Genomic DNA, 15030 nt, shown 5'->3' on the forward strand with positions numbered 1-15030 from the left:
GGTCAAATTACCCATTTTAATTTATATGCATTTTAAAATAGGTGTAAATCGCATAATGATCAAAATCATTTTGTCCGCATGTGATTTTCATGTACAGCAAGACCATATCTTTTAAGTTGTATATATTTTTCGAAATATAATTTGGACTCTTGGATGTAACATCGGCTGCATCTTAGCATTAAAAAACCTATAAAATATCGCTAATTTGCGCAAAGTGCATACAATTTTTGTCCGCATCCGATTTCAGTGTCCACCATGAAAATCTACATCGATATATATCTATTTGAAGGCGATCAATCAAGAACCGTGCATGTAGCATCACACACTATTTTTTGGGATAAAATTAATGTAGCTTCCTTATCAGCGAAGTTTTCAAATCTCTGTTTCCGCTAAAACGAAGATGCTGCACTAGTTTTTTCATTGCAGTGGAAACGATCCGCAGAAAACGCGATAAAATACGCGATATTTTAAAAACCTATTTTAGGTGATTTTTCTACTTTGGATTTTCTCGTAACTCGCGTTTTAGTAGATGGATTTTCACGAGGAATGATTTATTGGATCCGGAACGTAAAAAACTAAAATGTGCAATGGAATACGAGCTATTCTAGAGACAATTGCAAGCATTAGACCCGAAAAATATGATTTTTAGAAAAATGTTCGCATAAAATTTCTGCATTTAGATGCAGATTTCTATGAAGCTGTGCAGACTACATTCACAATATACGTATTAAATAACTCAGAATCGCAAGTACTACAATCTTATATATGGCTTTTTGAAAAACCTGTTTGTGGAATGAAATTAGAAGAAAATTTCAAAAAACACTGTAAATCTGGCTTCAAAATGTCAGCATCATTTAATGGTAGAAGCAGTTCAAATTTTGACAAGTAATACATTAGTGAGATGATCCTTATTTAGTTTGCTTCTACTTTTACTTTGACAGGAAAATCGAGAGAAGTGTGGTTTACTCGCAAATCGAGAGAAAACAAAAAAAGACATGTTGGCTTCAACCCATTTTTACCCATTTCTTAACATAAATATAGCCACAGCTTCCACGCAAATTATCTTTTAAGGCCAATATTTTTTGCCACGTCCAAAAACATTTCATTTAATCCAAAAATATTTAATTTGTATCATATAAAATGACAAGTCGCGTGCTCTTAAAGGGTAAACCTTGGCTTCAGCTATGTTACATTTTCAAAAATATTGGTGATATACACTTTCATACGGGCAAAATGTGCCTCATCGAAATAATGGTTTTAGACCCCAAGTATGTTTGGACGAAATGTGTTTCAGACAATTTGGAGTCGATTGAGCAATGTCCGTCCGTCTGTCTGTCTGGCTGGCTGGAGCGCACGATAACTCTCGAACGGATAAACCGATTCGGTTCAAATTTTGGCTTTCGTAATATTTTACCCAAACTTAGTTTAAGTTCGAAGATAGGCTATATCGGTCCACTCCTTCCGGTAGCTCCCCCACAAAAGTTCGAAAATGTTCAGAAAATTTGTGCGCACCATAACTCTTGAGGGGAGTAACAGATTTGGTCCATACTTTGCCCATCGTGAAACGTGTATCCGACTTAAATAAGGTTTCAATATGGACTCAATGGGTCCACTCCTTCGGGTACCCCCACACAAAATTTCGGAAAAGTTCAGTTTAGGGCCATTGCTCGAATCGCTTTGATTTTTGTTTTAGCAACTTGTATTCACTGCCCTCCATACGACGGTACATGTTTCATCAGGGGCTAGTCCATACTTCCTGAGAAAATAGCCTGAAAGTTGCAAAAAACCCCTATGACACCGTGTGAGGTGGTTGGAGCGCAAGATAACTCCCGAGCGCATCTGCCGATTCGGTCCAAAATTTGGCCTTAGTAGAATTTTGTCCAAACATAGTTTAAGTTCGAAGATAAGCCATATCGGTCCATTCCTTCAGGTACCTCCCCCACAATAGTCCAAAAATTTTCGGAAAAATTGTTCGTACGGTAACTCTTGAAGGGAGTGGCCGAATTGGTCCATACTTTACACATCCTAATATTTCTACCAGATATAGATCAGGTTTAAATATGGACTATATTCGTCCACTCCATCCGGAACATCCCATACAAAATTTTGGATAAGTTCACTTTAAGACCTGATTTCGAATCACTTTGATTTTTGTTGAAGCAAGTTGCATTCGCTGTCTCAATTACGATGGTAAAAGTTTTTCAGGTGCAAGTCCATACTTCTTGAGCAAACATCCCGAAGTACGTAAAAACCCCCTATGGCACCATATGTAGTGGCTGAAGATCCACATCCATAATGGTCAATGTCGATTCATTCCTTTTAGTATCTCCTCCGCAAAACTTTTGATCTTTAATCCTAATCAACATCTTTGTCGGTTCAAAAGCCCACAATTTTTAAAACCCTCCTAAATACATACGGTTTTTGGGAAAAAATTATTTCAATATACACAGGCTGAGGGTATATCTCTGTCGGCAAAGCCGACTGATACTTTTTTACTTGTTTTAGTAATTTCTACTTTGTTATTGCTCTAATTATTTGTACGGTTGCACTAATGAGTTCATATCTCTCCCTATCTCTCTCTCTTTTGGAGATTATTAGATTATTAGCTTTGTTTGATTTAAACAGTTTATTGATTGGCTAATCTCTTTTTAGACCAACTTAAGATAATGTTGCAATAAAACAATTTTTTGCAACGCTGTTAGAATACTCAAGAACAATGAGTATTGCAACGGTAAGTGGTAGCAACAACCTTCATACATAATTAAAAAAGACCTTGAACTTGCAATCCATATTTACCATTCCATACCATATATTGAGCTATTAATGGGTAAATATTTTAAATAATAAATAATTTTTCATTGAATTTTGAAAAAAAAAACGGCATAAAGTTCGGTCGCGCCAAACTTTTTATTCCCTCCTCCAGAATTGATATTGAAATAAAATGAAATAATCTGTTTCCCTTGGTTTATGAAAGAACTCAGCCTACCCTCAACCTCAAGGCTTATTTATTCAAATACAATTGGATGATCGGCCGATACTTGTGTCAAAACATGGACCACTATTGCCAAATTTTCGGCAGGAAGATTTTCTACCCCTACTACTACCCCAGCTCAGCGATATCTGATTGTTTCGAAAGTAGCACAGACTCATACGACAGCAGTGTAGATAGTCATTGAGTGAATGACAAAGTAGCATCAACGAGCAAAATGAAGTTATAAGCTCAAAGCTGTCGTCCCACAAAGTTTACTGAAACGATAATATTCCGCTTAGGCCATTGAAATTTCAACACCATGTCAAACAAGGAATCCACAGGCTATCTAAAAGAAAGCTTCTTGGTAAGCACGCTTTATCTGGAGAACTGGAGCAAACCTTGTGCAGGATGAGAACTTATTCTCAATTGTTAGCCGCCTTCACTGTGCTTAAGGAAACAGGCGGCTGCAAGGGTGACATTATGTTTTTCTTCCGTCACTTTACTGAGAGAACTGAGATCCCTTTTGTAAAGTTCAACCAGATCCCTCTCTCAAGAACTCTCTCTTCTTGCGTTTCTTCTGATATCTGAAACCCGAAAAAGGCAATTGAAATAAAATATGTAGATAATTTTTTTTTTATTATTTCAATCTGTTGTTCGGCTCAAGGTCCTCATAATAAAACAAACATTTATTTTGTTTTATATTTGTATTTATTTCCGATATTTCGATCGCTTTCGACGATCATCATCAGGGAGATTTGTCTTTAAGTAAAAGAACAACAAAAAAAAAAAAAAAAACATTTACTTATGTATATGTAAATATAAATAAAAATATTTAACAAATATGTAATAATTACATTGTTACAAGTCAATAGATGACAACTTAAACTTTCTTTCTTCACAGATGACTTCTAACTAAAGTTTTTTGCCATATTTATGATTTTCTATGACATTTCTATAAATTGCTGCACAGTGTTCTGTGTCTGTTTTAAAATTCATCCTTTTTTCCGTCGGTACATTAGTGATGTGGAGCATTTCAAGCATATATCTCCTTTTGTAATTGCTTTCTTGTGTCAATAAAGGTAGATAAAAGATAAAATAATAATAGTTGATTCGTTTCAGTTCCGATTAAGAATCAGCAATAATGGGTTGTGGAATCTACTGACCTCCAGTTCCCATGTTCTTGTATAACAAGAAACAATCAGCGCAATAAGGTGGTCCAGAAAATCAAACTGCATCCTCCTAACCCGGATGTTTTTTTTTACATTCAGCCTTTAGGCTAACGATACTTAGATACGATCAAAAATGTGAGTTATAGACATAGTGGTCTTGGACGAAATCTGTTTAAATCAATTTCCAGTCGATTTAGCCTTGTACGGCCTCTGTCTGTGTGGCTGGTGTGCAGGATAATTTTCGAACAAATCAAACGATTTGGTCCAATCTTTGGCCCCACATAATATTTTATCGAAACTTAGATCAAGTTTGATGATGGGACACATCTGTGTACTGCTTCCATCATAAAAGTTTAATAGTTTGGCGCGAAATATAACCCTCGAAAAAAGTAACCGATCAGGTTTAAAATTAGAATTTCTCACACAAAATTGTTCCCTAAAATATGTTTTAAGGCCAGGTTTCAGATCATTTTTAAATGTTTGCAGTAGTTAAAGCATCGGTACGTAAGAAGTCTCTTGCACCGCTTCATTTCTGACATAATGACAAGTAATAACGGCGTTAACAAGTTCGACCCGGCCGATCTATACCGACAAATTTCTGGCGGAAAGTTTTTAAACTCAAATAAGACTAAATAACAAACTTCCAATGTGGCTAAACCCCTCAACATACCAAAAATCAAGAGGTACGCTTATATGACGACATACCAAGACGTGGACCTATACTGATTATTCTCTTCTGGAATATTTTATAACCCCATGGAAGTCGGAAAGGTTTTTACCTACAACGTAGACTAAATACCAAATTTCAGCCGTTTTGGTGGTTGATTTTCGAAATTTTGAAGGTTGTGGCCACAAACCGAAACAGTTTTGTAACCATTAGGAACCTCAGGGTTCACAAGGAGGTACCGTTCTATGGGGGCTATATGAAGGCGTGGATCTATACCGACAAAATTTCAGCCCTTTTTGGGGTGATAATGAATCGAAAACCTTAAAAATACCGCAAATCGGGTGGTACCGAAACGGAGCAAATAAGTCAGCCTGCCAAGCTTCTTATGTACCGAAGCCTTTAGTGAACGCTGCCCCAATTACGACGGTATGGTATAATGGTACCCCCGATTTTAGGTGTTTTGTGGAGTTTTGCTACATTTGTATACCGAACTATATATTATTTGACACTTGAGGTTCCCAATGGTTACAAAACTGTTCTCCACCAACAACTGTCAACATAGGTCCATGTGTTGGTATAGTGCCCACATTCCGATACCTCCCGATTTTAAGTATTTTGAGGATTTTACCTACATTTTTTGACTGAACTACTCCTTATTTGATATCTGCATTCACGTAACATCTCCACCAAAAGTTGTCAATATAGGTCTATGTTTTGGTATAGCTCCCATATAACGGTACCTCCCGATTTTCGATATTTTGAGGATATTAGCTAAATTTTTTAACCGAACTATCTGTAATATGCCACTTAAGGTAACTAGCGGCCAAAAACCTTCTCCACCAAAAATTTTGGATGTAGGCCTATGTTTTGGTATAGTCCCCATATACCGATACCACCCGATTTTCGGTATTTTGAGGATTTTATCTACATTTTTTTTTACCGAAATAGCGGTAATTTCACTTTTGAAGTTCCCAGTGGTCACAAAACTTGTTCACTAATAGTTGTCAATATAGGTCCATGTTTTGGTGTAGCCCCCATATACCGATATCTGCCGATTTTCGGTATTTTGAGGATTTAAGCTACATTTTTATACCTGAACTACTAGTTATTTGATATCTGATTTAGGCCTATGTTTTGGTATAACTCCCATATACCGATACCTCCCGATTTTCGGTATTTTGAGAATTTTGGCTAAATTTTTTGGACTGAACTACTCGTAATTTGACATTTGAGGTTCCTGCAGTCTTCTCCGCCAAAAATTGTCTATATAGGCTCATTTTTTGGAAAAGTCCCCATATAACGTTACCTCTCGATTTTCGGTATTTTGAGGGTTTTAGCTACATTTTTGGACTGAACTATCTGTAATTTGGCATTTGAGGTTCCTAGCGCCCAAAAAACTTTTCCACCAAAAATTGTCCATGCCGATACCTCCAGATTTTAGGTATTTTGAGGATTTTACCTACATTTTTTGACTGAACTACTCGTAATTTGACATTTAAGGCTCCCTGCAGTCACGTAACTTCTCCACCAAAAACTGTGAACGCAGGTCCATATTTTGGAATAGCCCCCATGTTACGTACCTCCCGATGTTTGGTGTTTTGAGGATTTAACCTACAAAACTTCTCCACTAAAAATTGTCAACATATGTCCATGTTTTAGTATAGCCCCCTATAACAGTACCCCCCGATTTTCGGTATTTTGAGAATTTGAGGGTTCAGCTATTTTTTACTGAACTACCCGCTATTTGAAGTTCGCAGTGGTCATAAAACATCTCCACCAAAAATTGTCAACATAGGTCCACACTTTTATATATCCCCATATAAAAAAGTACTGCCCGATTGAAGACATTTTTAGTTACATTTTCTGTAGAGCTATTCTCTAATTAATTTTTTGAGTTTGTCGGTAACTCGGCATGGTGGAACAATAAAAGATAAAAGCAATACACAGCTGACTGAGCTGGGTTGTAACGTTAGTGTCAAATTCCATACGACGTTTTATATATTTATTTCTATTTCGATGTACATTAGGGATATATATTTTTTGAGGAAAAAATATATCATTCCGAAAAAAACACTATTTCCAAGAAAGACTCTTTATATCAATGCCGCACAATAAAGCACCGCTTATAGAGGCGGTACAACGTTTGTTAATATGTGGGGTATTCTGTTAAATTAAAAAAAAAAAAAAAAACAAGTAAAAAAGTATAAGTCGGCTTTGCCGACAGAGATATCCCTTCAGCCTATGTGAATTGGAACTTTCATCTACGGTCAGATCGAATGTATTTAGGGTCTTTTCAGAATTAACTGGCACTTTTTGGACATTTGAACTTGCCGCAAAAATGTGGATTATGATTAAAGTTCAAAAGTTTTGCGGAGGAGGGAATGGGCCGGCCTAGTGCATTACGGAAGTGGATCTTATTTTGAGAGTCATATCTTTTCGATACATATCGCGCCCACTAGTCATTTCAGTAGGTTATCGTACACCTGTTGGACCAGTATGCCAGGAAGCATGGACTTGTCCACGGAAAACACATGTATATGGCTGTAAGCAGGACCAAAAAACATCATCGGTATAAATTTGCAAAGGATCGCCGAACAGACCCTAAACTGCACTTGGACACAAATGTTGAACTTTTGTGGGGGAGGTATCCTAAGGAGAGGACCGATATGGGCCATTTTAGAACTTAGTTTGGACAAAATATGACGAAAGCCAAAATTTGGATCAGTTCGAGAGTTATTGTGCTCTCCAGCTACTACATAAGGTGCCATAGGGGGTTTTTACAACTTTCGGGCTGTTTTCCCAAGAAGTATGGACTTGACACTGAAAAAAATTTTACCTTTGTAAGTGAGACAGCGATTACAAGTTGCTTCAACAGAAATTAAAGTTAGTCAAGAGCAGGTCTAAAAGTGAACTTATCCGAAATTTTGTGTGGGAGGTACCCGAAGGAATGAGCAAATATAGTCCACATTCAAAACTGATCTATATCTGGCAGATATATTTGGATGATTAAAGTATGGACCAAATCCGTCCTTCCCTTCAAGAGTTATCGTGCGCACAATTTTTTTGAATATTTTTGAACTTTTGTGGGGGAGTTACCGGAAGGTGTGAACTGATATGGCTTATCTTCGAACTTAAACTAAGTTTGGACAAAATATTATGAAGGCCAAATTTTGGATCGAATCGGCAGATCCGTTCGAGAGTTATCATGCTCTCCAACCACTACACACGGTGTCATAGGGGCTTTTTGCATCTTTCAGGCTATTTTCTCAGGAAGTATGGACTTGCCCCTGATGAAACTTGTAGCGTCGTATGGGGGGTAGTGAACACAAGTTGTTGCAGCAAAAAACAAAGCGATTCGAGAGCAGACCCTATACTGAACTTTTCCGAAACTATGTATGGGAGGTACCCGAAGGCGTGGGCCGATCGAGTCCATATTGGAACCTCATCTAAGTTTGGTAGAAATTTCACGACGTGCAAAGTATGGAGCAAATCGGTTACTCCCTTCAAGAGTTATCGTGCGCACAAATTTTCCGAACATTTTAGAACTTTTGTGGGGGAGGTACCGATATAACCCATCTTCGAACTTAAACTAAGTTTGGACAAAATAATTTGAAAGCCAAATTTTGGACCAAATCGGTTCATCCGTTCGAGAAATATCGTGCGCACCAGCAAGCCAGACAGACAGACAGGCGGACGGACATTGCTAAATCGGCTCCAAATTGTCTGAAACACATTCGTCCAAACATACTTGGGGTATAAAGCCATTATTTCGATGAGCCACATTTTGCCCGTATGAAAGTGTATATACCCTCGTTAGTATAAATGCTGAGGGTATAATAAAGCCCTAATAAACATGTGCTTCTTTGATTTCAAAAACAATAGATTGAACCAGCTTCTCCTTTTTCAATGAATTTCCAGCGACCCCAAACATTTTTGCAAGAATTCTACTTTCTGCGAGAAATTATGCATTTAGTGGAATGATGTGGAAACATTCAAATTGAAAATGTAACGAATTTTCATTCATGTTTTTCAAAATATTCAATCAAATGTGAAAAATATTAGTTTTATAAATTCCAATAATTTATAAACATTTCCATGTTTTGTTTACATGTACTGGTGACAGTAACGTTACAAACAAAAACAAATTCCTTTGTGGTTGTTGTTGAGTTGTATTTGTTGTAGTATTTACTTTACCTTATATTTGTTCTACCATGGTAACTCGGTAAAATTAATATGATTATAATTTCGGTAATTAACGGTTTTATTCGACCAATAACAAGTAATCGAAAAGTTCTACCGATAGCAACAGTGTTGTCAACATTTGTTTGAACTGTTCATTCAAAATTTCGCGTTTCGATGTTGCTGATTATTGTCGGTAACTCAAAAAAAGGGTTATAGGATCGAACTATAGGCATTTGGGGTATCATAGTGCATTTGGGTCCACATTTCCTGTTAATGTTTTTTGTGAAATCATAGCTGTCGGCAAAGCCGACTGATTCTTCTTCTTTAGTTAGTCTGCCTGGACCTAAAATCTATACAAACGACCAAAATTTTTCGACCAATCGCAATGTCAATGCACTGCATATTACGATTACCAGTGACTATCAGAAGAAATGGTCAGTCATGCTTGTTACAATGCGATACTAAGAACAATATAAACGATTACTTTTGATTTAAGCACAACCAGTAGACGATATTTTTTAAGGTTTCAATGTAAACAAAAACATGATAGACCGGCAGTCATTGCCTTACCCTCGATGCGATAATTGCACACACAAGAGACGCGCGTCGTGATAGTATTTGGAAACAAAATAAATTTTTGAGAGAGAAAAAAAGGTGATTGAAATTTCAGTTCTTTAAATAAAAAATAAAAAAAATATTTTATCAAGTGGCCCCTCCAACGACAATGAAATGAAATGCATTGCAGTTTTCCTTGCCTTATCGCACAATAAATTCGCTGTATAATTATCAAATGTTAATCGCGCGTAAAAACAGCAATAACATAAAATAATCAATAAAACTAAATGAATTAGAAAATGACAAAGTGATAAATGTACATACATACATGCCAGTATGTACATATGTGTGTACATAAAATAATCTGAAACTTATAATAATTATTATAGTTATGGGTCACAGCTCATCAGGCAGGGCTAAACGGTAGTCGCCTTTTAAACGTAACCTTTGGAACTGTCAATCCGGATTTTATTAATTTAAATGTCTGTTTGAGGTTTGTTGTGGTAGCCGCCGGCCGACGGGGGATGACGATTAGAATTGATTGTTCTAAATCTAACGAATCAATGAACATTATCGAGAACTGATTGAAAAGGCTAATTTGCTGATGATGATGTTCCGTTTTCACTGATCAATTAGTTATAGCCATGAAATAATACTGGTCAAACGAAGAACAACATAAACAGAGAGTAATTTCGCTTGAAGATTAAATGGCCGGGTTTTTGTTATACTATGTATGAAAGTACACTGAAAGAAATAACATGCAATAACACTACTTACTAACGACAAACCTTTGAACTTAAACTAGGGAGAATTTCTTTCCTATTATAAGCGCAGATCGATTCTATTCTAGATAAATTATAAAAGGGAGTGAGAATAAAATAGAGAAGAAATACATAACAGAATTTTTCAGACATAAATATCTCCACCTTTACTTAAAAGATTAGCAACTGCTGAAAATCTGACAAACGTTCTTCAAGTGTGATCCTAACAATTTTTGGGCAACAGCGGGCTAAAAATAAAATTTATTTATTTATGTATAAAGTTAATTTTTACATTTTTCCAGTCTTCTACGTGCAATGATCTTTAGTGTCAAAATTCTTTAATATTAATTAGCATACATCGTTGGTAGCTTTTCTTTGATTACTCATAACCTCTGTTATCTCCCTAATCACATTGTAGAATTCTAAGTTCAAACTTCACTCATTAAACTATTCAAACTATTTTTCGCAATCTGTATTTCGTGTGACTAATCCTAAAACATGTTCTTGAACATAGAAAAAAAATCTTTTTGTTTATTTTTAAATGCCAAGTGTCATACGAAACGTTTCAGCTTCAGCTTAATTTAAATGTTTATTACACGAAAACACGAGCAACACACGATAAGGTGTTTTCTCTTCACGTGTTTGTTTTATTTGTTGTATGATTTTTGGAAGGGAAATTGGTCAACCAACCACCAACACAATCTAATCCAATTTGGTGGTTAATAATCTTTTTAAGAACCCTTAATTGTCTCAATCGATATCTATTCCGATTTCTTAATCCGATTACAGGCAAGTAACTCAACACGCAGTTAAGGCGTACACATAAAATACAACATGTAGTAAAATAATACAACTTTAACAATGTAATGGCAATTACGCTAAGTACATTAATGTGGGTAATTGATGAGAAAATATTATCAGAGAATAAGTAAATAGACGTACATAACTACAAATACCTGTTATTATTACTTACCGACAGAATATGCGTGGGCAGATACCCAAGCGTTAGCTTTGATGATTGAGTCTTATTTATACGAAAAACAAGTGAAAGCGGTAAAAAGGGCGTTTTATAACCTCCACCACGAACTGCACAGTGGTCCCACTTGTATGGAAAGGTGAGACAAAAAAATTTCTAATCGTCGCACAGTGGATCCACTTGTATGGAGAAAGTGGCCAAACATATTTAGAGTGTAAAAACGGGGTATAAAAAAATCCAACCAATTTAGCGGATTAAAAAAAAACAAGTAAAAAAGTATCAGTCGGGTTTGCCGACAGAGATATACTCTCAGCCTGTATATATTGAAACATTTTTTTTCCGAAAAACGTATGTATTTAGCGGTTTTTAAAAATTTTGGGAATTTGAACCGACAAAAATGTTCATTAGGATTAGAGATCAAAAGTTTTGAGGAGGAGATACTAAAAGGAATGGATCTACATTGACCATTATGGAAGTGGATCTCTAGCCACTACATATGGTGTCATAGGGGGTTTTTACACCTTTCGGGATGTTTGGTCAAGAAGTATGGACTTGCCTCTGAAAAAACGTTTACCATCGTAATTGAGGCAGCGAATGCAAGCTGCTTCAACAAAGTGATTCGATAACAGGTCTTAAAGTGAACTTATCCGAAATTTTGTGTGGGAGGTACCGGATGGAGTGGACTAATATAGTCCATATTTGAACTTGATCTATATCTAGTAGATATATTAGGATGTATAAAGTATGGACCAATTCGGCCACTCCCTTCAAGATTTAAGATTTTAATAATTTGTGGGGCAGGCACCTGAAGGAGTGGACCGATATGGCTTATCTTCAAACTTAAACTATGTTTGGACAAAATATTACTAAGGCCAAGTTTTGGACCGAATCGGCAGATCCGTTCTAGAGTTATCTTGCGCTCCAACCACCTCACACGGTGTCATAGGGGTTTCAGGCTATTTTCTCAGGAAGTATGGACTTGCCCCTAATGAAACTTGTACCGTCGTATGGAGGGCAGTAAATGCAAGTTGCTAAAAGAAAAATCAGAGCGATTCGAGAGATGGCCCTAAACTGAACTTTTCCGAAATTTTGTGTGGAAGGTACCCGAAGGAGTGGGCCGATTGAGTCTATATTGAAACATTATCTAAGTCTGGTACACATTTTACGATGGGCAAAGTATGGACCAAATCGGTTACTCCCTTCAAGAGTTATCGTGCGCACAAATTTTCCGAACATTTTCGAACTTTTGTGGGGGAGGTACCGGAAGTAGTGGACCGATACAGCCCATCTTCGAACTTGAACTAAGTTTGGACAAAATATTACGAAAACCAAAATTTGAACCGAATCGGCTCATCCGTTCGAGAGTTATCGTGCGCTCCAGCCAGCCAGACAGACAGACGGACGGACATTGCTCAATCGACTCCAAATTGTCTGAAACACATTTCGTCCAAACATACTTGGGGTCTAAAACCATTATTTCGATGAGGCTCATTTTGCCTTTGAAAGTGTACATATATACCCTCGTTAGCATAAATGCTGAGGGTATAATAAAAATTTTTGTCTAAAAATTGGTAAAATTTTTAATATAGATCTTATAGCGTTCTTCCTGGAAGGCACGTGCCGCCAACGTAAGACAAATTTGGAAGAAATTTTCTTCATCTTTCCACAGATACCAATTATGTTAATGTACGTGGTCAGATAACAGAGTTATACGCTAATATATCCATAGAAACCCTATTCCAGGGCAGCTTTAGTCAGCGACCCACCATTTGGAAAATTATTCCCGAGGTGGGCACTGGTGGACATCATGACTAAAACCTTAGTTCAAATTTAAGTATACGATCGAATTGGCATTACAAAATACACTAAGAAAATATGCTAGTTACTTACTTACTTAGCTGGCCCATTACAGAACATTTGTTCCATAGACCGAACTAAGAAAAGATCTCCAATTCTCTCTGTTTAGTGCTTCGCTTTCTGGAATACCGCGCCTTGTCATCTCTTCATCCACTTGTTTGCGCCATCTATTCTTTGGCCTGCCAATTCTGCGTTCACCGCCATGTGGTCCGAATTTATACGCCTTTTTAACGGGTTCATCATCGTTCATTCTTATTATATGGCCTAGCCAACGTAATCGCTGCATCTCGATACGTTTAACTAAATTGATGTCGTTGTATAGCAGATACAGCCCGTGGTTCATACGACGTCGATATTCACCGTCAACGCAGATTGGTCCGTAGATCTTTCGAAGAATTTTTCTCTTAAACACGCCAAGCACTGCCTTATCTGCTTGCGCAAGTACCCAGGCTTCGGAACCATACATCAGCACGAGTAGTATCAGTGTTTTGTAAGGCGTTATTTTTGTTTGACGAGTTGTGGCTTTGTTTTTGCAGTGCTTACTTAAGCCAAAGTAGCATCTGTTGGCCAACACAATTCTTCTTTTTATTTCACAACTGATGTCGTTTGTTGTGTTTACGGCGGTGCCGAGGTATACGAAGTCTTTTACTACCTCAAAATTATAGGAACCAACTTCAACAGTTGGTCCGATCTCAATGGACGGATTGCGCGTCGACACCATTAACTTGGTTTCTCGCCGTTTACCGCCAGACCCACTTTAGCAGATTCTCCTTGGACCTTCATAAAGGTATCGGTTACTTCTTTTACTGATCGTCCCATGATGTCTATATCATCAGCATAAGCAAGTAACATGTGGCTATTGGTGTAGATTGTGCCACTTCTTTTGACGTTTGCTTCCAGTATAACCTTTTCTAGCAGGATGTTGAAAAGATCACGCGAAAGGCTGTCTACTTGCCTGAAACCTCTTTTGGTACAAAACTCTTCGGAGAGGTTCTTTCCTATTTTAAGTGAAGATCTTGAAGATCTGAGCCGAATGAGCTTTGCGGGGATACCAAATTTCAGACATGGCTTGGAATACCTTTGAACGTAGCTGTCGAAGGCTGCTTTATAATCGACAAAAAGGTGGTAGGTGTCGATCTGCATCTCTTGGATCTTCTCCAGGATTTGCCGCAGGGTAAATATCTGGTCAATGGTGGACTTGCCAGGTCTAAAGCCGCATTGCTATGATCCAATTATTTCGTTGACCATGGGCTTTAGTCGTTCGCACAATATCGCTGACACTATCTTGTAGGCGATAGGGAGGAGACTTATGCCCCTATATTTAGACCATAAAGTCTTATCTCCTTTCTTATGGACAGGACACAGGATGCTCAGGTTCCAATCGTCGGGTACACGTTCTTCCTGCCAGATGGAGCTAACTAGTTGATGTATACACCTTATCAGCGTGTCGCCTCCGGTTTTAAACAGCTCGGCTGGATGGCCTGCTGTTATTGCTGTCTTTACCACATCTTGGCCGGGTGGTATACATTCAATTGGGATTGGATCTGTGGTATCTTCGTCGAATTTGCTACTTTTGGATACCAACAGTTTGGAAAAATGCTCTTTCCATATCCTTAGCACACTATCTTTATCAGTTACCAGATTACCTTTCTGGTCTCTACAGGAGGTTGTGCCAGGTTGTTCCAAAGCCATCAGATTGATGTTTCACTCTTTGGTAGAATTTTCGGACTTCATTCTGTCTCCTGTACATCTCGATTTGTTCACACTCCCGCTTTTCCATCTCTCTCTTTTTCCTGCGGAAAAGACGTTTCTCCTCTCTCCTTTTCTCCCGATACCTCTCTAGTGCGCTACGCGTTGCTACTGATTGTAAAGTAGCCCTATATGCCGCATTT

At 37.5% G+C, this 15030-nt stretch overlaps 1 protein-coding gene across 6 annotated transcripts in view; it reads left to right on the forward strand.

The window, feature by feature from the left end:
• Positions 1-15030, forward strand: part of LOC141387346 (retinol-binding protein pinta-like) — a 32162-nt gene that overhangs the window by 8954 nt on the left and 8178 nt on the right. For 2 of the 6 annotated variants that reach the window (XR_012408547.1, XM_073956910.1), the window contains exon 1: positions 9546-9643. The exons of the other annotated variants lie outside the window; for them this stretch is intronic. The gene's annotated coding sequence lies outside the window, so the exon portion shown is untranslated. Of the gene's footprint in view, positions 1-9545; positions 9644-15030 lie in introns of those variants that run through there. 6 annotated transcript variants of the gene reach the window in all.

Source organism: Musca autumnalis, unplaced genomic scaffold (genome assembly GCF_047663935.1).
Source record: "Musca autumnalis isolate F117 unplaced genomic scaffold, ASM4766393v1 scaffold_5, whole genome shotgun sequence".
NCBI lineage: Eukaryota > Metazoa > Arthropoda > Insecta > Diptera > Muscidae > Musca > Musca autumnalis.